General features: G+C 38.2%; 2 long non-coding RNA genes across 4 annotated transcripts in view; one reads left to right on the top strand and one right to left on the bottom strand.

Annotated features, from left to right (window-relative positions):
- Window positions 1-11,392, top strand: part of LOC111930569 (uncharacterized) — a 61,118-nt gene extending 49,726 nt beyond the window's left edge. For all 3 annotated transcript variants that reach the window (XR_015284537.1, XR_015284536.1, XR_015284538.1), the window contains one exon: window positions 10,536-11,392. This is a non-coding gene — a long non-coding RNA (uncharacterized LOC111930569). The remainder of the gene's footprint in view (window positions 1-10,535) is intronic.
- Window positions 8,630-10,128, bottom strand: LOC111930720 (uncharacterized). Its single transcript, XR_002865290.2, has 3 exons — window positions 9,749-10,128; window positions 9,478-9,574; window positions 8,630-9,405 (listed from the first exon to the last, which is right to left on the bottom strand). It is a non-coding gene; the product is annotated as an uncharacterized LOC111930720 (long non-coding RNA).
- Window positions 11,393-26,222: the final 14,830 nt, after the last annotated feature.

The raw sequence follows: 26,222 nt of genomic DNA, 5'->3' as shown, positions 1-26,222 counted from the left end.
ATGCTCTTGTGCCATGAGAGAACATGTTTTTCCTGGTGCAATTTTTAAGCCAGACACTTGGATCCCCCAACCTTTTCACCTTTTCACGTCAATATCAGCTTGAACTCTCAGCTGCCATAGATACTGTCACAGGGCTGAAGGCAATAAAAGAGTTAAAGCATCTACAGCAGGACTTAAGTGGAATTGCATTGCCTGAGCCCAAACTGGTGATCCAAAAGCCAGCTATTAATCTCCTGCCTAGCTTGATTAGGTGCCTGCTTGTAGCACTGTGAAGTTCTTGAGACACTTAGAGCCAAAGGAAAGAGCTCAATACCTTTCTTTTGTCTAAAGTGAGGGAAAGTTTGGGAAAGCAGGCTATGCTCCATGTACAAATGCTTGAGGGACCCAGTATGTCAAATATTTTTGGAGCGTGCCTAATGGATTAGACCTCACAAAAATGCGATGGATACTTTCCCCTGCAACACAGCTGAAGAGGAGACCGAAGTGCTTCCATGCCAAATACACATATACGCATGCATGCACACCAGATACATCACCAAATGTTCAGGACACTCTCACCCCCAGGAATGGGGAATGTAACAGTATTCTCAGCCTGAAAAATTCAGTGGGCATTAACTGTGTTTCAGTCATTTAGCAGTGTTCTTCTAGAGGTAAGGACCGAAGCGTACAGATGCCATTTTTCCTGCTGATCACCACAGCCCCTGAATTACAATGTCATGATGTATCAGTGCTCTTCCCTGCTTTGCTGTACAGAAGGATGGAAAGTCCACCCATTCTAGTTAGTTAAGTGACTGATTATTAGAACCCTTGTTTATCAGGTGGGAGATGTGAGTTGCGCTGTTTGCTGGGAGAAGCTGGAACCTGAATCTTCAAATTGAAATGTGGATACCATACCTTATGTGGACAACAGTTAAAAGTGGGTGTTGGCACCACTTCTGGTTGTGTTTTAAAAACAATGAAAAAAACCCCAAACCAAAACAAAAAAACCCACCTGTCCAAACACATGAGTTCTGCTACATTTCCTCAAGAAGGAATTAGGATACCATGTCTTTAAAAGATAGAGGAACTTTTCTACAGTCCCTAATCGAAGTTCTGCAATGGGATGGATGCAAGGTAGTCTCATGTTGTCAGTATTTCATGGCTCTCAGTAGCTTCTCATTCAGAGTGCTGCCTGTTTGAGAATGTTGTTGAAAAGTTCCTAAGGATTCCCACCTGGAGAACAGCTGCTTAACATGAATCTCAAGGGCAAAAGCATGGACATGCTGCATCTAAGTATGAAGTGATCACATTACTATCTACTCTTTCTTAAATTGTTTTTGTTACAACTGTTGCCTTAAATCTTCGTCTTCCTGTACATACTTCTCTCCTTCAAATCAATGAAAGGAGGTATTTCTTTGATCAGTCTCAATCCTTTCATAGATGTCCAGTCGTCCTTCATTGCCATGTGACTTTGTGATAAGCTTTAATCGTCTTACCAGGTGGTCAACTGGTTACTGGCCCTACTTGGGTGGGCTGGGCATGTCATGTGTATCCATCTGGACAATAAATTACCAAGGGATAAAAATCCTCCACTGTTTGCCCTATATCAGTTCAAACAGGAGGTAAAACATCAGGAGGGGAACAGACCAACCTTATAATCAAAATGCTTGCATAGAGACAGAAAACAGAAGAAAATTATTTATCAATGGTCCACTGTTTAGCTAATACTGCTTTCAAAATTAGTAATTACCTGCAAAATTTTAATACCTTTTCATCTGATTTAGTGTTGTTTTCTCTCTCTGAAGAATCTATATGGTAATTTTCTACTGTACATTCTGAAAGGGCAGTTTCACCTTTATTGCTTCAGAAATTTGAATCTGAACTTAGGCAGAGAGATCATCCCTCTGTATTTAAAATCTCACATCCCACGGGCTTTATATTTTCATTGCATCTATCTGCTGACAGGAGGAGTTTTAGCTAGAGTTTGAGTTTGCATGCTAGGGCAAGTGTAGAAACAAATTACCAGGTAAGAAATTACCATTCTTCAGAATTCTCTCTTTTTTAAATTTTTCTTTCTTTCCCAGTAACGGGCACAAAGATAAGTGGCAGGACATGGCTTGTAGCTGCCCTATTATAGCAGCCCTCCCAGAGGCCAGTTCAAAAGTCATAGTTCTGATACTAGCTAATCTGGCAAGGGGATTTCAGTGGGTGGATGTGAGAATAACATCTGCCTTTCAAATCTTACACTTGCCAACATAGGCATGTGAGGTTTTTTGTTGTTCCAAGAACCTCTCAAGCATAGAGAAGGTAAAAGTCCTATGAATTGGAACCACCTGCTTGAACTAATGTTTTGGCAAGCTCCTGTGTTTCTGGAGCTGGTTCAGAGTATTCTGAGCTGTGTGGAATGGGAAAAATCCACAAAGGTTACTTACTGCCCCATAAATATTTTTGATACTGTTGTGTTCAGATGGGAAGAGTGTAGAACAAGCCTGTTAAGTGTGAAACACATACTGTGTCTGTGTGACCACTCCCTTTACTTCATAGTCTGTTGTAGTCCTGACTGAGACAAGAGAAACAGAGCTTAGAGATCAAGAGGCAAACCACTTTCAAACTTGATGCTGCAAAGAAGACAGAGGATTCATTTGCTGTTTTCCTGAATCCTCTATTGCATGGTCTCAATATTTGTTTTGGAGAGCTGAACTGGATGATGTTGAAAGTTTCTGAGAGTCCTGTTATATTTAGATTTGTGTATACAGTCTGTATGTCTCTCACACCACACTAGTGTGAAGGGCTCCTTTTAAAACCAGAGGCTTGTTATGAACCTCATAAAACAGTTTTACTGAAGGATTGCTTGTTTATTCTTCAAAAGAAAGACAATGGAATGTCCTCAAGTATTTTTAAATTTGTGTTAAAAATGGCAAAACTATGAAAAGAGCACATTTTCTACACATTTTGTTTTTTCAAGCTGGATGAAAACCATACCTACCACTCACAAAACCAAGGTGTTGTAATGCATCATTTAGATAATTAAAAATGGAACCATAAAATTTCTTATAACCATAGAGCTAAAATGTGCTGTAAGGTATGTAAAAGAAACCAAAGGTCTCCTTGATCTGAGGACACTCATAGCCCTTTTGAGTGCTCACATGCCCATAAATGCTTATTTTATGCAAAGTGAAATGTTCTTCAGAGAGAACTAGAAAGTCTAAGCCAGGCTGGCATTGAGTAGACTGGTTAGGATGTTCCCCAGGAGGCTCAGATGGCTGCTCTGACTAAGGCATGAGAGATGTTAATACCCATATCTCTGTAGCTTTCAGTCAGAGCATGCCATGTCATTACTGTTATGAATTTTTTAAGTTATGTGGACAGTCTTAGATGTTTCTACTCAGCTATTCTTGGTTGGTCAGATTTTCTGCTGTGCTGCTCCACCAGCTGTAGAGGTGTCCAGGTGCCTAGAGCTGTGTGATATGACTGCAAGCTCTTGAAGATATCACACTTTCTTTTGTTAGAAATGCCTGTAATTAGAGTGATAACTCAGGGTCAATCAAAAAGTTTAATGTGACCTCAAAGTATTTGTATTTTAATTATGCAATTACTGTAGATTTTTAAGAAGGGTTACTTTAATCACAGGTCATGTGTGCTTTTTAGCTTCCTGAGTAGGAATAGACTCCAGCACTGACTTTTTCCTTTGTCCTTTCTGGTGTATTTGCTGGATTCAAACTTTATGTTATTCCTTCTTTAAAATGGATACTTATGATCTATCTTTCTTTGGCATTAGCACCATCACTGGTACTTTATAGTGCCTCAAGCATTTAATCACATCCTTCCTCTGAACTTTAATCTGGTGGGCATAATTTACTTCTCCAGGGAAAAGTTAAGTACATAAAACAATTTTAAAAAACACTGAGAGCCTGTTTGCCCCTAATTAGAAAGCACAAGGGATGTATGAACTCAGACAAAACAATAAGATTCATGTATGCCATTTTGACTTAATTTTGTTACCGCTCTTGGGCATTCTTTGGAGGATGTGATCAACATCCTCCAGTGTATGCTAAATTTCCTTCCATGAGATTCTTGCCAACCTACATCATGGAATAAGTCCATACCTCTGCTGGGGATATGGGTCGTTTTCCATTCATGCAGGAAGTTCATTCTTTCACTCATTAAAATTACCAGTTATTCTTTTTCTTATAGGCACTAATTCTCTCTGTCAAATGACCAGCCATAACATTTTCTTTATAGGTGATTGAAGGCTATCACCTGTTTGTGAATCGTTGGTCTCTTCAAGTTCAGACTGAAAAACTGGTGTTTGCCTGAATGACAGAGATTGGTTTGTTTTTTTTCCTGTGCTGGTAGGGTAATCACAGTTTAGCAGCTGTTGATTGTTAGCCTGTGCTAGAATGTCTCTTGTCCAGATCTCTGGGTTTTAAATCAGTAGCAGGGCAAAGGATAGCAGGGATTCTAAACACAGTCCACATTCAAATCATTTGCTCTCTGGCATAGCACCCTTCATTCTCTTGACATAGAAAGATTCCCAAGTTATCTCACTTAGGGGTGTTTTTCAGAGCTGCTGAGAATTGACAGTTCTCATGGTTTTCAGTTCATAGCATGGTGTCTCAGCATGCCTGAAAATCAGGGCAATATTTTTCTAGATGTCCATGTGAGAAGGGTCCACAACAAAGGTCACTTCAACCATTTAACCCACCTATCACTGTGGTATTGTGAGTGCTGAAGCAATGATATGGATTCTAAGATACTAAGATTCTAAGATACCTTGGATTACTTTAGAGGTTTGCTGAAATTAACTGGTTCCATCAGTGCAGAAATCAGTTTGCTGAAGTTCTTAATCCAAGTGCAGATGTTTCTTGCACTGTGTAATAGCTGAAAGAATTTCTAAAAATTTAACTGTATACATTTAGGTTACTTTCACAGTGTTTAATATCTAAGATTCCTCATAGATTATAATCTTGGAACTTGTATTCATGAACACTCTAGAATTGGTTAAAAAGACCCTGAAACTTTAATAACAGAACTGGAAGTTAGTATTTTAAACAAGAAAGAGAAGAACTTTACAAGATCATACTATGATAAATATGTATAGAAATTTTCACAAAAAAGAATAACTTGCTGTTTCCTCTGCTGTTAAAAAGAAAAAATCTGATACAGAAGAAAAAAAAAATAAATGTATTACTACATTTTAATTCAGAATTTATCCATATCTTTCTTCAGTACCCACAAAAATGATACTGAAGAGACCAAACACACACACATGCAGAGGTCTATGATTTAATACCTGGAATAATCAGAAAAAATATCCTGCCATCTCCAATCAAATTTGGCCTGTATATTATGGTGAAATTCTGCAAGAAAAAACAAAGAAGCTGTCATCACATCTAATGGCTTTCTTACATTCAGAATCCCCTCTGGAATAATAATTACATCAGTGTATCCGTACTGATGTATCTCTGCTCTGCCTGCTCCCACTGTTGTGCCTGCACTGTTAGATGTTACCTATGATTTATGTCAGGTGTCTATACCGTGCTGTGCTGCATTGGTGGCTCCACATTTCCATATGGATGGGTATCCCGTTGTTTCTGGCTCTGCTCCCAGGCCCTGCTGAATTCCAGGCCATTTTTATACTAGATTGCAAGGTATGTTTAGAGGCATGGACAGTTGTGAGGCTGGGAATCAATTGCTTGTAATTGAGTTCTGCTGTATCTCACAGCTCACTTGGCTGATCAAACAGTGTGCCCAAGCACCTATATACATATGCATACATACATACATACATATATACATACATACATATATACATGCATACATATATGTGCACACACAAATACACACACACACACACACACACATATATATATACATATATTTACCCAGGCACATATCCATGGGTAAATGTTCATCACAAGCAGCTTTGTGTGCAGATCTGAATATTGTAACCATGTACCTGAAGGCATTTTAGATATTAATTCAAATATTTTAAGTTCTTACGAAGTTCATTGAGTTTTAAGAAGTTGTAAATCAAAGTCCCTCATTAAGAGTGGGGAATCCACTGGAATCAGTAATTTGTGTCATACTAAAATGACATCTCTGTACCTGCTTGACAATCTTGGATTTCTTTTACTGCCTTAAATAACTTAATGGAAAATTAAGCCCGCCAGCTTTGGGCTAATAATGGCATTCATCCTTAATGGTAAAGAGCAATTAGTTTCAGTACTCCTGCTATTTTTTTTTTTTTTTTTTATGGTATTACCTAGAAATCTTTCTAACATGTTTACATGTTTGAATGATAGTCTCCTTCCTTATGTCGTCCGACTATTGGAATGTGGATATTGCACTTTGTGGCACCTATTCTTCTGTCTTGAGAATGCAAAATCGAAGAACCAGGAAGAAAACGACACTGCAAAGGATTACAGTCATCACAGAAATGGTGTGGTTTGTGTCCTTTAGCTGAATTAACTGGTCTTGAGAAATCCATGCTTATATGTTCCTGATTTTATTTCTGGTGGGAGGATAGAAGCTGGCATTTCTAGCACTTCAGGGACTCATAAAAAATAGTAAGATGGTGAGCAAGTTACGAATCAGCTGGAAATTGTTCCTGGCACATCTTACATTTTTTTCCATGATAGCAATGTATCAAAACAAGTCAGCTGTGCTATACCAGGAATCACATATAACTTGATAACAGGCCTCTAGTCAGACAACATCATCTGGTAAAATTTGTCTTCAGCCACAGATGCCTCAGAGGGAATGTTTTATATTGACAACTTCAGCATGAGCAAGGAAGCAGCGACACTGTATAGTTTGAGTATTGTATGTTACATTTCCTTTGATTTGGCCTTCACATCTCTCACCCTGTAATTGCTTTCTGCTTTTGGTTTGGTGATGATCCAGGTTACATAAAGACTGTTTGACTGGAAAAATTTGGATGAACTCCCAGTATCTGAAAGGTAATCTATGTGAAATGGCAGGAAACAATTTTTTCTCCCCCCTGACTTCTTCAGCAAACCAAGTAAACCTTTTGCTTCATTGGTTTCCACCCTCCTTGTGCCCGTCAATCACTATTCATCCAGAGTGAATAATCATAGCCACTAAGTGGCTTCCCAGCACTTTCCCTCAATTAAACACCCACTGCTGTCCTGTGAAAACTTTGTCCAGATTCTCTGTGGGGCTTATTTCTGTAGCTGGAAAAGACATTTTATACATCTACAGTTCTGTCTTGCTTAATTTAGTGCAGTGTTCACTGTAACAGGTCAGTGCTGCAAAGCATGTTTCCCAGGCAAGGAACCTGTCTTCATATCTCTGCTACAACACCTAAAAAGGCTTCTCCTTCTCCATTGGGTGTGTATAGGACATTATTTTGCTCTCAGCTTCTCTGTCTGATACTGTAGGCTTATGCATACATTTTGAATTCATAGTACTATAAGTAGATGTGCCTCCTGTTGATAGATTAACAGTTTCAAATCCAGAAATCCCTAATTGCTTTTCCAGACAGCAGTGCTTATCCGAAGTAGAACACAGCTCCACGGAGTAATCTATGAAGCAATCAGTGACGCTGTTTCATAATAAATCCATTTGCAAGCAGTTTGCTCCTGGTTCACGGGTGCCATGACTTCCATGGTAACATGTTTGTCCTTGTGCTGTTGGCATTGTGTACGTCAGATCGATGGGGCTGAATGCCCATTTTGCACACCAGTTTAACTTCAAATGAAACTCACTGTTATGGGAATATTTACAAATTTCTATTGCAGAAGTGCTTTTTAAAAGCTGCTTAAACAAACTCTCAGTGCAGCTTAAATATGTGCAGCGCTGCAGACAGTGGAGAAGGGGAAGGGTCTAGATTTGATGAAGCTTTTTAGCAGATGTCACGTAACAGTGATGTCACGTTCAAATGCAGTTCACAATTCACTGCCAAACATTGCAGCAAGCTGCATGAAGTGTCAAGAGTTTATTTCATAACAGGAGAGGCCAATCACAGTTTATATTTCTATTTTTTATTCAAACTGGACTACTGAATACAAATACCAAAGAGTTATCATTTTGATTTTGCAAGAGAACTGGCAATGTTCTATGGTGGCCTAATGCAGAAATGCTGCTTCACATTTCTCTGCACTATCTCTTTTCTTAATGATGGTGTGATCCATAAAGGGAGTGAGAGGGATAATAAGTTCTCTTTCTTTTCTGGCACATTGGCTTTATTTTAATCCAGTATGTGAATAGTAGATATGGTTAGGAAAATGTTCCTGTTGATTATTATGAGGTAACTTCAAATAGGCTCCTCATTTCCAAACTTTATTTTCATCCTACACAGTCAGGTTGTATCTGAATCCCATCTCACCTTCATTTATTTGAACCTTTTTAAAATAGGCTTTGAAAAATCCCTGTCTCCTATAGAAGAACTATGTAATTTAATTAATAGTGTAAAAAAGTCAAGATCTACAGCAATGAGCATCATAAACCCCAAAAATAAAGTTCTATGGGAATTACTGGTTCATGGGTTCATGGTTCCCTCCCTCCCTCCCTCCCTCCCTCCCTCCCTCCCTCCCTCCCTCCCTCCCTCCCTCCCTCCCTCCCTCCCTCCCTCCCTCCCTCCCTCCCTCCCTCCCTCCCTCCCTCCCTCCCTCCCTCCCTTCCCTTTTTTCCTTGTATCCCCTTTCCTTTCTCTTTTTTTCAGAGTGCAGATTCTTTATGTTAAAAGTCTGCCACAGAAAGGTTTAGTTTTGAATAAAGAGTACTTTTTTACTGGAGGATTTTGAACATCTTCAACCCAGAATGAAGTTAATAAATTTTCAAAGCACAGCTTATGTAGTGTTCCATAAATAAAGCTCAGGGCAAGGGAATGTACTGCAAGTATTGGACAAATAGCTGCTTATTCATTTTAAAGTAACCATCTGCTTTAATGGGGCAAGATCTTGTAGAAAAAAACCATGAACCCATGAATGACTTTACTGGCTGAGAGGGACTGAACGTGTAAACATTGTGCAGAATTAATGATGACATTTTCTAACTTTAAAGAGCTTTTCTTCATAGCCTTTATTTTAATATAGTTCTTCTGTATAAAGCATACATATATGTATTTATACATACTTATATAGCTATACATATTTATGTACATGTTTTAAATGTGAATCATCTGTCTGTCATGACACATTTAAAAGCAAAAGCCTTCTCTTCCCCTCTGCCTTGTTCAGTACAGGTGAATCCGAGTGCCACAAGGGCTGCAGGGAAGAAGGCAAAGGCTTTGGCCTCACTCTGAGAACGGTGATCCAGTCTGAGGCAGCAGAAAGGATGTCTGGCACAGACAGTTGAAGCCCCCTGTGTGCTTTTCCTCACCGAGGCAGAGATTTGAAAGAACTGGGGTCTCAAATACAATAACAGTAGTTCTGAAAACCACAGTGCAGTTGCTGCTGTTTCCTAGGGGCAGAAAGGCAGTGCATTTCTCTTGTGTAGCCAGTGCTGGGTAGTGAGGGTGTGCACCATTTTTACCTGTCTCCTTTGTGGTACACCATTCAACAGTGTGCAACAGGGACAAGTCTCTGTTTCCCACTCTTCAACAAAACAGTTGGAAATAACACTGATCATACTAAAAAAAAGACATTAGGTACATGTCATCCAGGATACTGCTTCTTACAGAGATTTAGGGAAATAATTTTTAAGAAGGAATGAGAATAAACAGTCTTGAGTATGCTGTCTCACCCATGGTTTAAGAATATCCTGAGGCAGGCTACATGTCAAGCCTGTTGCATCTAATACTCACTGGTGGAAGCATGAATGTGCTTCTGATTCTCTTTGGAATCTGTCATAACATCCGTCATTGTTTAGCAAGCAGCCTTTTGAGGGAGCAAATTTCTTAATGCTCCATGTATTTTGTGAGAAAGATCACCCTTTTTTGAACTTCTTGTCTCGTTACACAGAACATAAAGCTGGCAGAAACATGGAGTGTCCTGCTGCCTGTGGTGACTGCAAGGGTGTTTAAGCATACAGGGAAATGTGGAATTTTATTATGACATGTCACCTCACACCACAGCCAGTAAAACACATTCCATCACTGTAAATAAGGCCCTTTACTGTGAATTACCTTCAGATGGCTCTTTTTGAAGTGGACGAGTCCTAATCTTTGTCACTCCTACTCCATATGTAAGCTTGTGTGTATAATTTATATCTTACTTTCCTACAGTGGATTTATGTGCTGTAATTGCCAGTTCATCCATTATTTTCTTCCTGATAATGTTTAAATTGATCAACCACTACCAAATCTGACAGAATGGAAATTATTTCATAAAAATTATACATTTCATAACTAATGGTGGTTGACTTTTGGTAGACTCATAAACTGAATCTTCACATTGACAAGCATTTTCATTTTGAACTGACAATGTCACTGAAAGCATTCTTTCCCTCCCAGCATTTGAACTAGCAGTGAACCAGACTGGGGAACCAAGCCAGCTAAACCAAAACACTAGTCGACAAAAAAATGGAGAAAAAAATGTGTTACTGCTTACATAGGTACATACTGAAAGGGCTTCTCCTGCTTCTTCCTCTAGGGCCACCTGATGCTGTCGAGAAAGACTCCTGAAGGAGACCCCCAGGAAATGGCCTCAGCCCAAATTCAGCACTAAACTGCTCCATCTCACCTGACTAAGTGGCCAGTCACTGGGGATGTTGCCCTGTGGCTTCAGCAGCAGGGCTCTGCTGTTTCATGTCAGAGACACCAGCCAGGAAATGGGGTGGGAGCGAGGAGATCGGGAAATAGGCAGAGGAGAACATGGAGGCACGGAACACAGATCCATAGAAAATGAGGCTTTGCTAGCTCTGCTGTTGTTGGAACGGCGTGTTGCTCATCTGCTTAGGCTATTGCGCCATCAGAGGTGTATGGGGAAAGAAATCAGGTAAGATAATTATTATTCACTGTGCCATACTTACCTGTTTTCCTACTATTCTTTTGTTTGTTGTAGTTTTTTACCAGTTTGTCTGATACTGTATTAAATATATTCCTCTGTACCTCCCAAGATCATCCTTGGACTTCTTTGAAATAAACATGATCCCACGTCAGCAAAGACATTTCCTGTCTCAGTTGGAACCAGATGTCTCTCAGTTGTTTTTATACTTAAGGAGGATTTAAGTGAATGTATTGAGAACTGTTATTGTTTTAAATACAATGCTCTTTAACAACTAGAATTTTGCAATAAATGCAGCAGAAACAGATCCATAAAATAACAAAAATATGTTTGTGTGACAAGTCAGGAAAAGCAGTAAAATTTTGTGTACTTCCTATGCATATGTGTAATTGCAAAACACATCATGATGCAGGGGACCTATCTGTATGTTGCTCATAAGAGGTCTTGTAGAGGAGAAACTTAATAAAATAGTTAAACTAAAGCTGTGTGCAGCAGTAATGGTCTTTAAAAATGCATTTTGAAGAGTCTTAAATGAATATTTACACATCATTCACCAAATAGTGGCTGTATTTTTTTAATAAAGTAGTTTCATAAAAGTCGTCTATATGTGTTTTGCACTAGACTGAGTTTTTGATTGTTGTTTGATGATGATGATGATGATGATTTAGCTATTTTAACAGTCTGCTATTCTGGTAACTAGAATATATTTAGGAGTGATAAAATATTTCTTGACATTAGAATTAATCTTTTTTCACCAGAAGTATCTCTTAGAAATTATTTTCTACTAGCCTTGGATTGATATTTAAAATGAGAGGATACTTCCACAATTATTGAATTGCTCGTTCTCTACTACTTTGTCACTGCACATCAAGCTTTGATTATATCTTCATGGATAACTGCATGCAACATTTTGGAAAAGCTGGATGATCTGTGTGGTTTGTCCTTGGATGAATCAAATTACTGTCCCTGAAAATAGAGACAGCTCATGCCTGTTTCCCTGTGCTAAGCAAATTCCCTCTCTGCCATATTTTTGTCATGAGCAAAGTCATATTGATGTTAGTTGTTTACACAATGGCTGATCTCAAGATGTCATATAGAAGCTGGGAATCTTCCTTTCACAAAAATGGTGACAGCCATATATTGATTTAAGTGGAGTATATTTGGTCTCTGTAATTATCATGCAATATGGGAACCCAGATCCATTAATGATCCAACAGTTCCCAGATACCCTTGATAACGAAGACTTTGTTAAAGATTTTATGCCATGTGGTCATATGGTTTTTGAATGGGCTTAATTTTACTAGTGTAAATATGAGAAGGTTGAATTAACAAAAAACCCATACTTATGGCAAGATGAAGAACTAATAGAGGCAGCTCATCATAGCCAACTCTTTGAAAGACTGCATAATTTATGCTAACTTCTAACTTCCAGTAAATAAGACAGAATCTGCATGGATTGGAGCTCCAAGGTGAAACCAGGAAATGTCACATTTGAACTGTTTTGCTGATCCCTCTACCCTCTCAAGTCTGACTGTGACATGCTTTAGGAGATCAGAGGGTCTCTCAGGACAGGAACACAGTCATAATGAAAGATGTTAATTACCTCTTTGTGATCTGGATAAATCCTTCTTCAGAGTGTGATGCAGAGACTTAATTTTTAGCCATCATGAGAATGACAGCAGCAAATGGCAGCCAGTGAGGAAATGCACAGCTGCTCATGGTGATGTGCTTGCAGGTCCTGGTGCAGAGCAATGCTGTCCAAGGACTCCTTTGTACCAGAGATTATAGGGCACATGGCTGCAGGAACAAGTGAACGAAACAAAACTCAAAGAAAACAAAGCAAAACCCCTCAAACACCACCACAGTGTTTTAATTTCCAAAACCAGCAAATAAAATTAAAAGAAATCTTTCTTAAAAGGAATTAAGAGAGGCTGAAAAAAGTTATATATGTACAGATATGTCCAGCTTTTTGAAAAGCATCATGTTGAAATTTCAGAGGAAAGGCACATCAAACCTTAAAAAATACTATGCCAAAACAATGAAGAAAAAGTAAGATCCAATAGAATTCAAACCATTGTGAGTAGTAAGTGACCTAAAAGTTAAAAAGACTGATATTCAGATAACTATACATCATTCCAGGAACTATATATTCTCATGCAAGATATGAGTCATTCGTGGTTCAAAGATTGAATGATATTGTTCCTTCCTGAATAAGGAACTATGAAAAAATATAAAATATGGCAAATTAAAAATCAAAATGAAATCAGATAAAAAATATTTTGTGTAAAGACTTGCTTGAGATAAATAAATAATAAATAAATGCAATTTAATAAATAAATCCTTTGGACACAAATCACATACATGAAATTTCCAAGGAGTTGTTGGCTGCAAGGCTAATAAATGGCCAAAGGGTAAATGATGTGCTTATAGATCACTTTCCTGGAGAAGACCGAACAAATGAATGAAGGAATGAATGAACTCTTGCATTTGTGTTTGCCATAGAGGAGCTGAAAGTTTGTTTCATGCAAAGAAAAACATGTTCATCAGAGACAGCTCAAAAATCTCTCGTAAGTCATGAATCAGTCCAGAACAGAGGGTGTTGTGCTCTGTAGACTCTTACAGTGCTCTTTTGGAGAGGCACCATGACATGCACCATGACTGTTAGCTTTAAAAAAATTAAAAAAAAAAAAGAAGAAGAAAATATATAATTGTGTGGAAAGTAACTGACTGAGAAAGATATCTGAGTGTTTTTACACTAATCTATGCTGACTTTGTGAAGTCAGACAACTATTTTGATCTTTGCAGAACGATCAGAAGAGGGAACATACAGCAAGGAATTCCAGCTGGAAGGGCTGGCAGTGAAGCAGGGGTAGGGGATGGGGAGGGTGGGATTGAAGGGAGAGTGTTTGATTGGTATATAATGAAGGTAAGAAACATTTGACAGTTCCACAGCAACTTAGGGATTGAAATAGATAAATGATAATGGGTTTAGGTGAAGAAAAACAGAAGGATGCATTTAGTTAGAAAGGTTCAAAATAAGACATCTATTCCAGATTTTTAAATCTATTAAATCCTCCCTCTGAAAGTCTAATAAATGATAGTTCTTACCACTAACTCTCCTCTCTGACTGTTTTATTCATATATTCAAGACTTCTTTGAGAATGTAAACATGCTAAGGATTAGTCTATATATTAAGATCTTAATATTTAAAGTACAACTAAGGTGAATATAGCCATATGAATGTTACAGATGATGAGTAACATTAAACTGGGATGGAGGAGTGGGGTGAGGGGTGTATTTGCAGTTTAACTAGAAAAGTTAAAAAATACTCATAACCTCAGCTCCAGACTGGGGACTTACTCTTTTCAGGAGAAAGATGAAGAAATGTGTTTCTCAAGATCTTTTCAGAACATGCCAGCTCTGAGCTGACTTACAGACTAGGCAAATTCATGCCCTAGCTAAAGTAATAAAGGAAGATTCTGATCATTGTTTCCTCTATTGATGATTACTTTCAACTACTGCAAGATCTCATTCTAATTTTTAACTGGTTGGAGTGAGGTTAGATTTTTCTCCTTGAGCTTGTTGCGTATCTTTCTCTGAGCTTGTCATTGGTGACTCCTGCCCATCCTGAGTCACTGCAGAGATCCAAGCCCTCTAGGGTATGCTGCTTATTTCAACCTAAACTAGATATTTTCATTACAGGAATTGTGCTGTAGTGTTTCTTTCTCTCCTACTCCCAAGTGACACAAGGGTACCAGGAATGGGGACTGTGTTTAGATCACACGTTGTATCTGCTGCTGCTTACTCCTCAGGGGAAGGACCACTGACGGGGAGGAGACAGCCCTCCATCAACTTCCCCAGTGTGGGGCCTTCCCACAACTAGTATTCCTTATGAGCTGCTCCAGCGTGAGTCCCTTCAACAGAGTGCAGTCCTTCAGGGACTGCTCCAGCAGGGCCAAGTCCTGCTGAAGTCCTGCCTGCAAACCTGCTCCTCTGTGGACCCTTTCTTCCAGTGGTGTTGCTGGGAGCCTGCTCCAGTGCAGGCTTCCCATGTGGCTAAAGCCTCCTTTGGGCATCCACCTGCTCCAGCATGCCTGCAGGGCTGTTTCTCTCATGTGTTTTCATTCCTCTCTCCTGGCTGACACTGTGCAGGGCTTTCCCCCCCTCCTTAACTCTGTTACCCCAGAGGTTCTGTCACCATCTGTGATTGCCTCAGGCTTGGCCAGTGACAGGCCAGTCCTGGAGCTGCCTGGTATTGGCACTGTTGGGCATGGGGGAAGCCACCCCTGTAGTCCCCCCTGCTACCAAAATCATGCAAGCCCAGAACATCTACCTCCATTAAAAAGGCCTCGAGGAAATGCTGTTTTGTAAGCAACAAAAGGAAAATAATATTTAATTTTCAGAATTGCATCCTCTTTTCACACTACCACTGACAATATTAGTGCTAAGGAAGCTCGGGCCATGAGTCTTGAGTTCAAGCACTGCTACCTGTGGTTGTTTTCTGATTGTGTGTCTGCAGGGGCTCTTCACATTTGTTGTGAAAATCTTACTGAAATACTGTCCACAGAGGATACATGAGTCCGTCTCCTTTCACCTTATCTTTCTGCTCACTTTCTTATTCGGGGGATGTATTGTTGTGTCAATAAAAATGAGATACATTTTGACCATATTGTGTTATTCTCACCCCTAACCACTGATCCATGCTGCTAAAGTGAAGTATCAAACTGGAGTTGGTACAAACACTGAGGCCTCTTTAGTTAAACTAAAATCTGACGAGTCAGTCATTTTTACTGCATTTATGGTGTGCTTATAATTGGTTCACTTGAAGTACAAGTAATTTTTTCTGTTATCCTCATTAATTACACATTGGCTTGTAGCTGTTCCCAGGTCAGCTCTTTTTTGGGTCCATGGCAAATTCTGCACCTAAACATTCACCTAAATATTTCTCATGCTCTTTGTACCTATGCTTGATATTCATATCACATGGTACAACTGCCTCATCTGTAAGTCTAGTTTAATATTTAGTCATCAAGCTGGGTTCCTAGAGGAGAGAAATAGTTGCATGGAGACTACCAGTATGGATAAAGGGATTTTTTAACAGGATGCCCAGGCAAATATCTATAGGACCTAAAGCCACATTTTTTTTGTCTTATCTTTGGAGATTGTACTGTATTTAGAACTGCTCAGTCCCCCACACTGAGGCTTTAGAGCAGCTGGAATCACTGGGCTGATTTACCCAAATATGGATATGATCTACTATCAGTATCCAGCTGAGACAGACAAAGACTCTTTAACTGTTCTGGGGCTACAGAATGTATGTCTATTAGCAGCTCTGGACCAGTGCTCCCCTTAATTACAGGTGAATACAGGCTTTTTATTTACAAAGGTATTGAATACAAATGCATATTCATAACCCATTTGGCACCCACTCTCCACTTCCTATGCTAATTAGGAAAAAAAAGCAATTAAACGCGCGTAGTTTGTTCCTTGAAATGAGTTAGTGGTCCTTTTATGAGTAGGGGTCACAAAAGGGAGGAAGGGATATGGCTCTTCCTCGTTCTGACCTTTCTGCCTTTTCAATGCAAAGTGACAAATGGACCCTTGGGTGGGCTCCTAGTTTTATGTCCTCAATGGGTTTCTGATTTGCCATTGTCTTATGTTCTTGAAGTTCTTTACCAAATTCTTTGTTTCTCATCATAAGCCCAGCTGAACAAGCATAAAGTTGACAAACAACTAGTTATTAGCCAATAATTAACCTTTAATTTTAGCAAGGCCTCTATATCTACCTCTAATTTTAACAAGGCCCATCTATTTATTTTAATTAGCTTTAGCAAAGCTTATTTTTAATTAAGGCCTTAGCTTCTCTAAATCTTGAATTCTTCAAAGTTCATGTCTCAGGGCAACAATGAAGGGGCCTTCTGTAACTATTGCTCTATTGAAAATAAAGAAAATGCTGCTAACAGTAAATTAGTGAAATCCATATATCTCTTTTTATTTAGTTCATCCTCAGTAAGTTTTAACATTGGACAATGAAGATAAAATTTGTACTGCACATTGATATGGGATACACCACTGCTTTCTTCATATTTCAAGACAGTTCAGTGTCACAGACTTTCCCATACTCTGGCTGTGAACCAGGGACAACTCATAGGGATAGAAAACAAAAACAAAACTCCCACCCTCAAAAAACAAAGTGAGCAAAGAAATTATTTTATCTCATCTTATGTTTGGAATTTTTTTATTTATCATTAAATTCTTTAGGTTTTAAGTGTGCTTTGCATGTAATCACTCTAGAGAATATAAACACTAAAAAGCATTTGCTGTTTTCTGCTGAACTATGTATGAAATGTTTTATGCTTTTTTATCAAAACTGAGTAAAAAAAAAGTAAAACCAATTTTTAAGAACCCCATATAGCAAACAATCCATGTGTGAAAGCTAATAAAAAGCTTTAATGCTTGGACTATCAGCTTCCATGGTATCACACACACTTCTATTGTACAGAAGCCAGAACTGGAGTTTTAACTTAAGCATTAACTCAAATGGATATTAATCCCTTGGGTGCCATTTGGAAAGCAAGCTGGGAGGTGGAAGACAAGAACACAACTGCAAGTATTGCATATATACAGGGCAAAACACATCTTTGCTTATTAGACCTCTTTGACCTTGTACATAAAGATATGAAAAGAAGATTGAAATAAAAGAGATGCAGTGTGATTTGCAGGAATTAAATGAACAAGAAAGACCTAAAGCAAAAATCCTGCAAACAAACACAACTCCACAAGAAACCCCAAATCTAAGAAAACATTCCCCAACCAATTATTTTTGGCTTAAAAATGGGCAACTGCATTGTTAATTCACCGTTCATTTCTACAGTTCCAAAGGTAGAAATAGTTGTTATGGTGAGTTCTAGGTATACACAGGGTATATTTTCTGAACCATAGGCCAAAAAAATTACTTGGATTAATTTTATTTTTTTTCCATTAAGCCACAAGACATTTTCATACATCTTGCTGTGTGACTCTGGATTTCAAAAATAGTTTGAACAAAGGAAATGTTGGTGTTTTTTAGCTTCATGGAAATAGAGGGCAATATAGAATCGTGTGTTACCCAAGATATTTTGGAGTTAAGAATCCTTCAACAGATGAATGGCAAGACAGTACCATTTTGTGTCTGGAAACGCACTGGAGTTACGACACAGCTGTTTTAGCTGCTTTCCAGTGGTTGTCAGAGTCTCTGGCTTGTTCTTCAGCAATATGGCTGCAGACTTATGTGATCAATGCTCATGTCTTTTTCCTGTCCTCACCTCCTTTTGCAAGTGTCCAAAGTGATTTGTGACAGCAGACACTTTAATTTCTCCCTTCTCTCCCCCAAAAGTATCTGAAAAATTAATCTATAAAGTTTATCTTATGTTACTCAAAAAAAACTCCAAAACAAACAAACAAACAAAAACAAAAACAAAAAAACCCCACACCTATAAGGTTATATCAGCTAAAATTTTAGCTTGCAGAAATCAGCTTAAGATTTTGGATCTGTGAAGTAGGTACACTTTTTTTGACTTATCTAGAGAAGCTGCAGCCCCTTAATCTACAGTTCCAGGTGCTGACAGTTAACTCATCCATATCCTCCAAATCAGTATTTGTTGGTTTCTTTTTTTAAATACTCTGAAACTGTCTGGGATACAACATCCTTGCTGCTACGAAATGGACACACTTTTTCTTCAGGCTTTTTTTTATTGTTAAAGGTTTTGTTTTCCAACCCCAAACTCTTTTTGCATGGTGTCACAGACTTTTGACTGAGAGAATCCAGTCTTAACCTCTAAATGAGTAAGAAGTTAAGCTGGATGAAACAGAGCTTTTCCTCCACTGAGTGGAGGAGCTTTTCCTTGTGCCAAGGGCTGAGCAACTGAACTGCAGTAAGCTCGCAAATGCCAAAGTTTAAAAAGCATCAAGTCACAGAGGATTACTTTATAAAGACATTAGCACCTTTTAGGTAAACCCAAGTAATGCCGTTATTTAAAACAAAAGCAATTCATACAGTATTTTTTTTCAGGAGGCTTTCTTAATTCACCCTAAATATAGTTGCAGATCTAAAATCAAACAGTATCTGAAAAACTTCAGTAAAGTCTCAGTTAAAATTTTGACAGTTATATTTCATATCAAGCAGCGCTGTTGCCAGGAAATATTATCTTTTGAGTTCTCAAGTTCTATCAATGATTTCTGGGTGAAATCTGTACATTCTTGGGCTGTGACTAAAAATGTTGAACCTTCAATTTTTCACTGAAAAATAAAAACTGTCCCAGTAGTCTCTCTGTCATCTTCTGATGAGTTGGACAAATACCATTACAACACTGACTTTACATAAGAGAAAAATGACACCTCCCAGCCTCTCTAGCTCCTGTGTGTATATAACACAGCCCCCATTTTGTCTCCATTTCAGATGGGAACATTTGCACTGCTGAACAGAGGAGCTGGAGTTCAGGCATTGAATCCCAATCCTCCCCTTACCCCAAGGCAAACCTGCTGTACCATGTGCTGTGGAGAAATCTGATTGTGCCACACCTGCTACGGGCTACAAGGTGGTCCCATCACCTCCTCATTTCACAGAGCTGACCTGTTGAAATTGCAGGGAGCCTGAATGAGCTACCAGACACAACTATGGCAGAAGAAGGCAGCTATGGAGATGGAGGTGGTGGTGTGAGGAGAGCCCTGACCTGTGAGAATGGTCCTGGGGCTACCTCTCTGTGTCAAGGAGGGCACCACATCTCTCTAGCTCATTCCAAGTCATCAAAGGATGTTTCCATTCTCACAAGGAGGAGAATTCTCACCTGGCAACACAGTTTTTGTAGCTAAGTAGTTTTAAGTCCTTGTAAACCATTGGGCTTGGTTTACAAGGTATTGTGAAAAATAGGGTACTTGACACTATTCCCATTTCAACCTAGTGAGTATTTTTTATCACGTATTTAACTCTGAATAGTAAAGGATAAGATTGTTAGAAATAGTCAATGGAAAAAGAAATGAGGGACAAAATACTTCTAGTGGAAAAAAGCCAGTGATACATGTTTCATGTCAAAGACATTAAACCATAGCACACACAAAAAATGTTACAAAACACTACAAGCATTGTTCCTACAAGAGCAGAAAAATTAAGTGGTGCAGATATTCAGCTACAGCCAGTGTTTTTTATTGGAACATGTGGTTTGTATAATGGCTACACAAAAATAACATCACAGAATTATAATCATTATGTAAAACATGTAGACATGGCTCAGGAAGGTTAAATATTATGAGTGGAAATCAAATCCTTTCAGATACCAGGGGAAAAAAGCGATTTTGCATAGTCCTTCCTGAAGCTTGTGATACAATGATTGTAATTTGTTCACCACATGCAGTTTTGCATACACAATAAGTACATTAAAGAAATATTGAGCCACTTGATTTTAAGCAGAAATCAAAATGGAATGAATGAAAAGTCAGATTCTATGACAATACTCTGATATATTACACCCATATACATTTAGGGAGGATTATATCATTGAAATAAAGTGATCTTAAGAAAAAGGGAACAGCTGGAAATCTCTTGCATCAGAAAGCAAATTATCAGAAAGAATTAATGTGTTTTTTAAGAAACAAACCAAACCAAACCCAAAAGCAGAGGACACAAAGAATGAGCAATCAAGTATGCTGTGCAGGAGTACCTGAAAAGCACCTGTGAATACTGTATTATGAGCAATTCAATCACCAGATCAGAAAGCAAACTCTAATGAAACATATACAACAACTGTCAGAATACATGGCAACAGAGAAGGAACAAATCAGTTGATCATCCTTTCCAACTCAGCTGAAATTTCAAGTCACACCCACTGCCTACCATTTATGAAGACTGAAAAAATTGTGTGGAAATCCTGAAGGTGAGAATGTAAAACAATATGTTGGCTTTAGAAGTGACACAAAGAAATGTTGTCAGGACCCTTCTGATTTGATGGATACTACTGAACTCAGTGGGAAGAACATAGAGTAGAAACAAGGGTCAATCTCTGGCAGCAGAATATGAAGACCTGAGCTTGTTGAAAGAGTATTTTTATTACGAGCTCAACAGAAGTTGAATGCCATGCCACAGCAGTTTGAAGTAATCTCAGTAAAATACAGTGTATTGAACCAAAAGTTTTAAAATACTACTTTTATGCCATGCTCACTGCCCAGGAATAAATAGCATTATTATCCCCAGGACAGTTACAAAATACTTTCACTGGAGCATTTACTAGAGTACTGACAGAAGTCCAGATGGAGACAGAATAATCAGACCTTTCCATCCCCGTGTCTTTATGTAATCCTAGAATGATGTAAGTTAAATTCATTTTCTCTCCCTTCTGCACCCCTGTAAGAATCTTGGCAGGCTGTGGATTAAAGTATAATAATGATTATTTAAAGTTAGTATGATGTATGAAAAAAATATGGAACAATGTGTTTTGCTGCACCTTGAGGTACCTGAAATGAGAGCTTGTGCTATTTACAGGAAAACTGAGACAACCCTATTTAAAAAAGGAAAAAAAAAGTCCTACTTTTAGGCATGCACTGAAGTATTGATTCAGCACAATACTGGCACACAGTGAAGTCTTTTTCTTAACACAGGCAAAGTAAAACACAAGGTTAAAGTTACGTTTTGCAAAGATACTAAATAGAAACCTGAATACTCAACCCAAACTGTGCAGCGGTGACAAGCCCATAGCAAGTCAGCCTAACACTTTAGGCACCACAGCACATCATCACAAATGAGCAAGGGTGTGATGTATGATCTGTTGAGAAAATGATGTCTCTGTGGCTTGCACCCCCACTCTTTTGGGACTGTCAGTATTTCCTTCTTTGGATCTTCCCTGTGCGTCTCCCTTTACAACAAAACTCCTGCAAGCAAGTGAAAAGGGATGAAGAAAAAGAATGACATCAGGCAATCAAAACAGCACAGCCATTACAAAGAAAAAGCCCAGAGCTACAGTGCTGTTTCATGAGGCAAAGTAAAAATTACCCAGGAAATTTAGTAACACCAACAACCCAGTGCTCCCTTGCTCCATATCATTCACCCTCTGTTGTTAAGCACCCTTCTGAAGAAAAATGCACAACACACTTTCTCTTTTAAATGTTCCCTTTTACGCAGACTGCCCATTCTTCATCCACTTTCAGATTATTTTGGGGGTTAAACTTTGTATATGTAGCCCTCACACTCTCCAATTCTAGGCCATGTAGAAAAAAATCTTCTGTTCCACTCTCACTGTACATATTAGCTTCAGTTAAATATGATTAGTCTGAAGAGACACTTGCAGTATTGCTGGCTGGCAGAGTGGAAAATACCTTTTATGGCCTAATGCACCAATGTGTATATAACCCTTTACCCTTATGCTTCTTGTTTGTTTCTTTTTATAGTTATGTGTATGATTATATAATTAGCTGACCTAGTTTATTATGTTTATTCCATAATTTTCTCCTGGATAAGAATTAGATCATAAATAACAGGGAAAGAAAAGAAGCCTTTTTTTCCATATACAGTGACTCAAAATTTTCCCAGTGATAGATTTTTGTAAAGAGGGTGTTGTAGGAGAAAACAAATTCTGACATGAGACTTAAATTTGAAATATTCTTCATCTGATGGAGAATGGATATTTCCCCTCTTTCTTGGAAAATTTGACTTAAAAGGGAGAAAGTGATATTTTAGTCCAAAATGATACACACATTACTTGAGGCTCTGAGGAAAGCTGGAAGCTCTTAAAAACTCATGTGACTGAGGCTCTAATGTAGCACTTAATGAAAAGCTATAGAGAATGCCACTGTTTACTAACAGTCATTTAGCTGGCTCCATTCATACTTTACAGCAAAAATAATTGTGATGGAAATTATACCATACATCTGAATATTTTTCCTTGTCAGCCAGCACCCTCTTATTTTGATTATTTGTTATTTTTGCCACTATTTTTTTCTCGTGTGTCTGCTCAGTATGCAGTACTAGTTTGATCAGCAGGAACTACCACACCATAAATGCCAACCATAAAGAAGAACCTTTAAAATGGACAAATAGGAAGTAATCTGTCCTTGAGGAAATTAGCTCCGTAATTCTCTATTAGTGGCAGATGTTACCAACTGATCTAGAAATGTTTTCATTCCTTCAGTCTAAGCAAATCACTTTCCCATTCTGCAAGCTTTCTTGTGTGTTTAAAGCCAACATTATAAAATATAGCTGTTTAGGAAGCAGAAGGCCTGTAAAATGTAATGTAAAATTAGAATTTTGCTGTGTTTTTTGTATAACATTTTGCAAAATTATATGAGTGCATCCTCTGTAAGATATTTTATACCATTGAATTTTCTTCCCACAGAAAGGAAATCACATTTCACACTCTGCAGCTTTCTAGAATAATTGTTATGTAAGTGAATCGTGAACTCTTACTAAAATTCATCAGAAAGTTTATCTACAGGTCTTTTAACAAAGCGCTTAAAGGACTGGAAATACTTCTGCATGAAGTGCTAAATATTCACTTCAATAAGCTCTCCTGTGCAGAAAAAGTTCAGTTTGCACTTTTCTCAAAGGAAATGGATTCTTCTAGCATTAACTTGAAGCATAGGAAAAAAGTCATTCCCCCTTCCTCTCTAGATAAATTAACCAAGGTCTGGCTACAGTTCCGGCCCTACAGTGCTTTTCTTTATAAAGTGCATGCTTTTATCAGGTTTTATCAAGTGTAATTCTGCTATGGACCTAAAACTGCTGGATGTAGGCAGGTAAGTTTCTCATCCAAACATCTGTTGCCTGAAAAATTAAATGAAATTAATTTTGGACCTACAAGGAACAAATTAACTTGTTTGAAAAAACAGAGCACAGGGCAGAGGTTTCTGTGACTTTCTTGTCTGCTGGCAGTACTAACCCAAGCCGCTCCTTATGTGAATAGAAGCACTTTAAATCTGGGGCCTCTTCCATTGCAGGAGAAAAACCGCAGTTAAAGCAAAAGCAAACGCAACATCCTAAAAATAACTTAAAGGCCCAACCTCTGTCCTGAGCAGAAAATAAAAACAAAACCATCTTTGTCACATGTTTTAGACATTGTATCAAACTTTTAAACCTTTATTTTAGAAAGACTGAACTATTATATGAGGAAAAGGTTAGTTTTAATTTTTATGTTTAATTATTCATGAGGAACTGCAAGAGATATTCTGAGGAACCCCACATATTTACCCAGAGACATCACATGCTAGAAACATGGATGGAGCTATAAAGCAGCTTATGGGAGAACCTTCAGAAATGCACAGAAAAGCACAAAGAAGCTGAAATACACTGTTAGCCCTTGTTGGCAGTGTAACACTGCTGCAGAGCTACTGTGGCTGCTGTGTCAGCTTGTGCTGCTCCACCTTAACAAATTGTTTGAAACCTTGTATATAATTAAGCTGTATTTTCATTTTAGCACCCTACTGTCATGCACCAGCCTATTACGCTTTAGGTTTGCAATAAAATATACAAACCTATTATGCATAGTGGGAAGTGGAAAGCAGGAATATAATATTACTGCCTTTCTCTCTCTTTGCTACTTATTTGCTACTTACTTCTGACAGGCATTTGTCTTGCTGTGTAAAGTATCTGCTGTCTCTGGGTATTAAATCCATAGAAGACTAATGAATAAATAATAGTAATACATAGACTTCACTTCCACTTGACATCAGTTTGTAAGTTTATTCACTGTAAATATAAAGTTTCAATGTATTTTAAGAGGTAAACCAGTGATGAGATAGCACAGAATACCATTTCCGTCACCCATTTGTAAACAATAAGTTGTTGTTGCATTCAAAATGCATTCCAAGAGCTTATTTTACCCATTATATGCCAGTGGCTATCCTACCAGAAGCCACTGATTAATGTAGGAGCTTTCAGATTTGGAACATGGTAAATTTTTCATCACTTCATGCTTCTGTCAGAAGAGGGTGCATTTCAAAAAAAGACAAGGGAAATGTAAACAAATTTCTTGACTAAATTCAGAATTTATTTTGTCCTGCCAGTGTTTAGCACTTATTCCCTGACCTCTTTTGAAAGTGTCTGTTGTAATTCGTTGTAATCCTTGGAGAGTGCAACAACTGAGCTCTGCTTTAGGAATGGAGACCAAGATCTTGTTGGAGACACCAACATCTGTTCCTGCTGTGAAGGTAACATCTTTACATCTTTCAGCAATCACGGGCATTTAGCAGCTGTTCCAGCTCATCCTACAGTTACAGTGGCTTCTCCATGCCCTCCTAACCTTAGGAAAAAGGGAAGTGGTTTTGGTATACTTTGCTTTTTCTAATGTTTTGCAGCCTCGGAGGAACATGAAACCACATCTGATAAATAACCCTAATGAAACCAATGGCTTTAAATTCCATGGCTATAAGTCATGGTGTACCTGTAAGTCTTCCTGTGACTCAAATCAAACTCAGGAATGAACTGATCAGGTAATACACGTCAAACAAACTGAATCTTTCCTGCTATAAACCAGAGAAGGTGTACTAAACTTCAGGCATCTTGTATGTAATCTGTTGATTCTGAGCAATAAACTCTTCAATTTTTTTTTTAAACAAAAGAGTTCTATTTATACCCATTTTGAATATTGATTTTGTGTTAGGTTTTTGGATTTTTTGCCTGCAGATTGCTCCCACTGGCTATTGAAATTTGGACAAAAGGAAATGTAGATGTCTTTTCCATCTCTTTTCACTTTATGTTTAACCATGGCTACAATGAGGCTAGAATGTAATTTTTTTAATATCAATGTTATTCATCAGATATTTCTATGTAAAAAAGTGTCACTGAAAAAAATCTAATTTCAAATAGTCTTTCAAAGTTCTCCTATCTGCACTAATCATCTGAAGAATTTTATGGTCCCAGATCCAGCTGCCTGATCACTCTAGTGGGGTCTCTGCTTATCAGTTTAAATTTTTAGACCATTTATCAAAGAGCAACTTCTGGAGCAACTACTTTAATATTTCCCAATAAAAATGGAAGTTAAGAATGTAAAATGCTAAAATAAATGCCTTTCACTGAGCCCCTTAAATTGTAAGTCTACTGGCAGATGATATTTCATATTATCATGCTATAGTGCAATTGATGTTAACAAAGACTTGTTTAGGAAAACAAATTAAAGAAGTCAAAGGGAATTGAGAAAATGCATCTAAGGAGCTGGGAGTTCTTCTAAATCGACAAAATGTTCTTTTTCAGAAGATACTATTATTGACAACTTTGCCAGTCTTTCCCTTAGTATGTTGGAAAGAAACCCTCTGCAACCCTAGAGCAAATCTGCATTGATCTCAGACACCTGTCAGGAAGGCTGGGTGCGAGGG

The sequence above is a fragment of the Cyanistes caeruleus genome, chromosome 3 (genome assembly GCF_971803275.1).
Source record: "Cyanistes caeruleus chromosome 3, bCyaCae1.hap1.1, whole genome shotgun sequence".
NCBI lineage: Eukaryota > Metazoa > Chordata > Aves > Passeriformes > Paridae > Cyanistes > Cyanistes caeruleus.
This window is presented reverse-complemented; position numbering and strand designations above follow the sequence as displayed.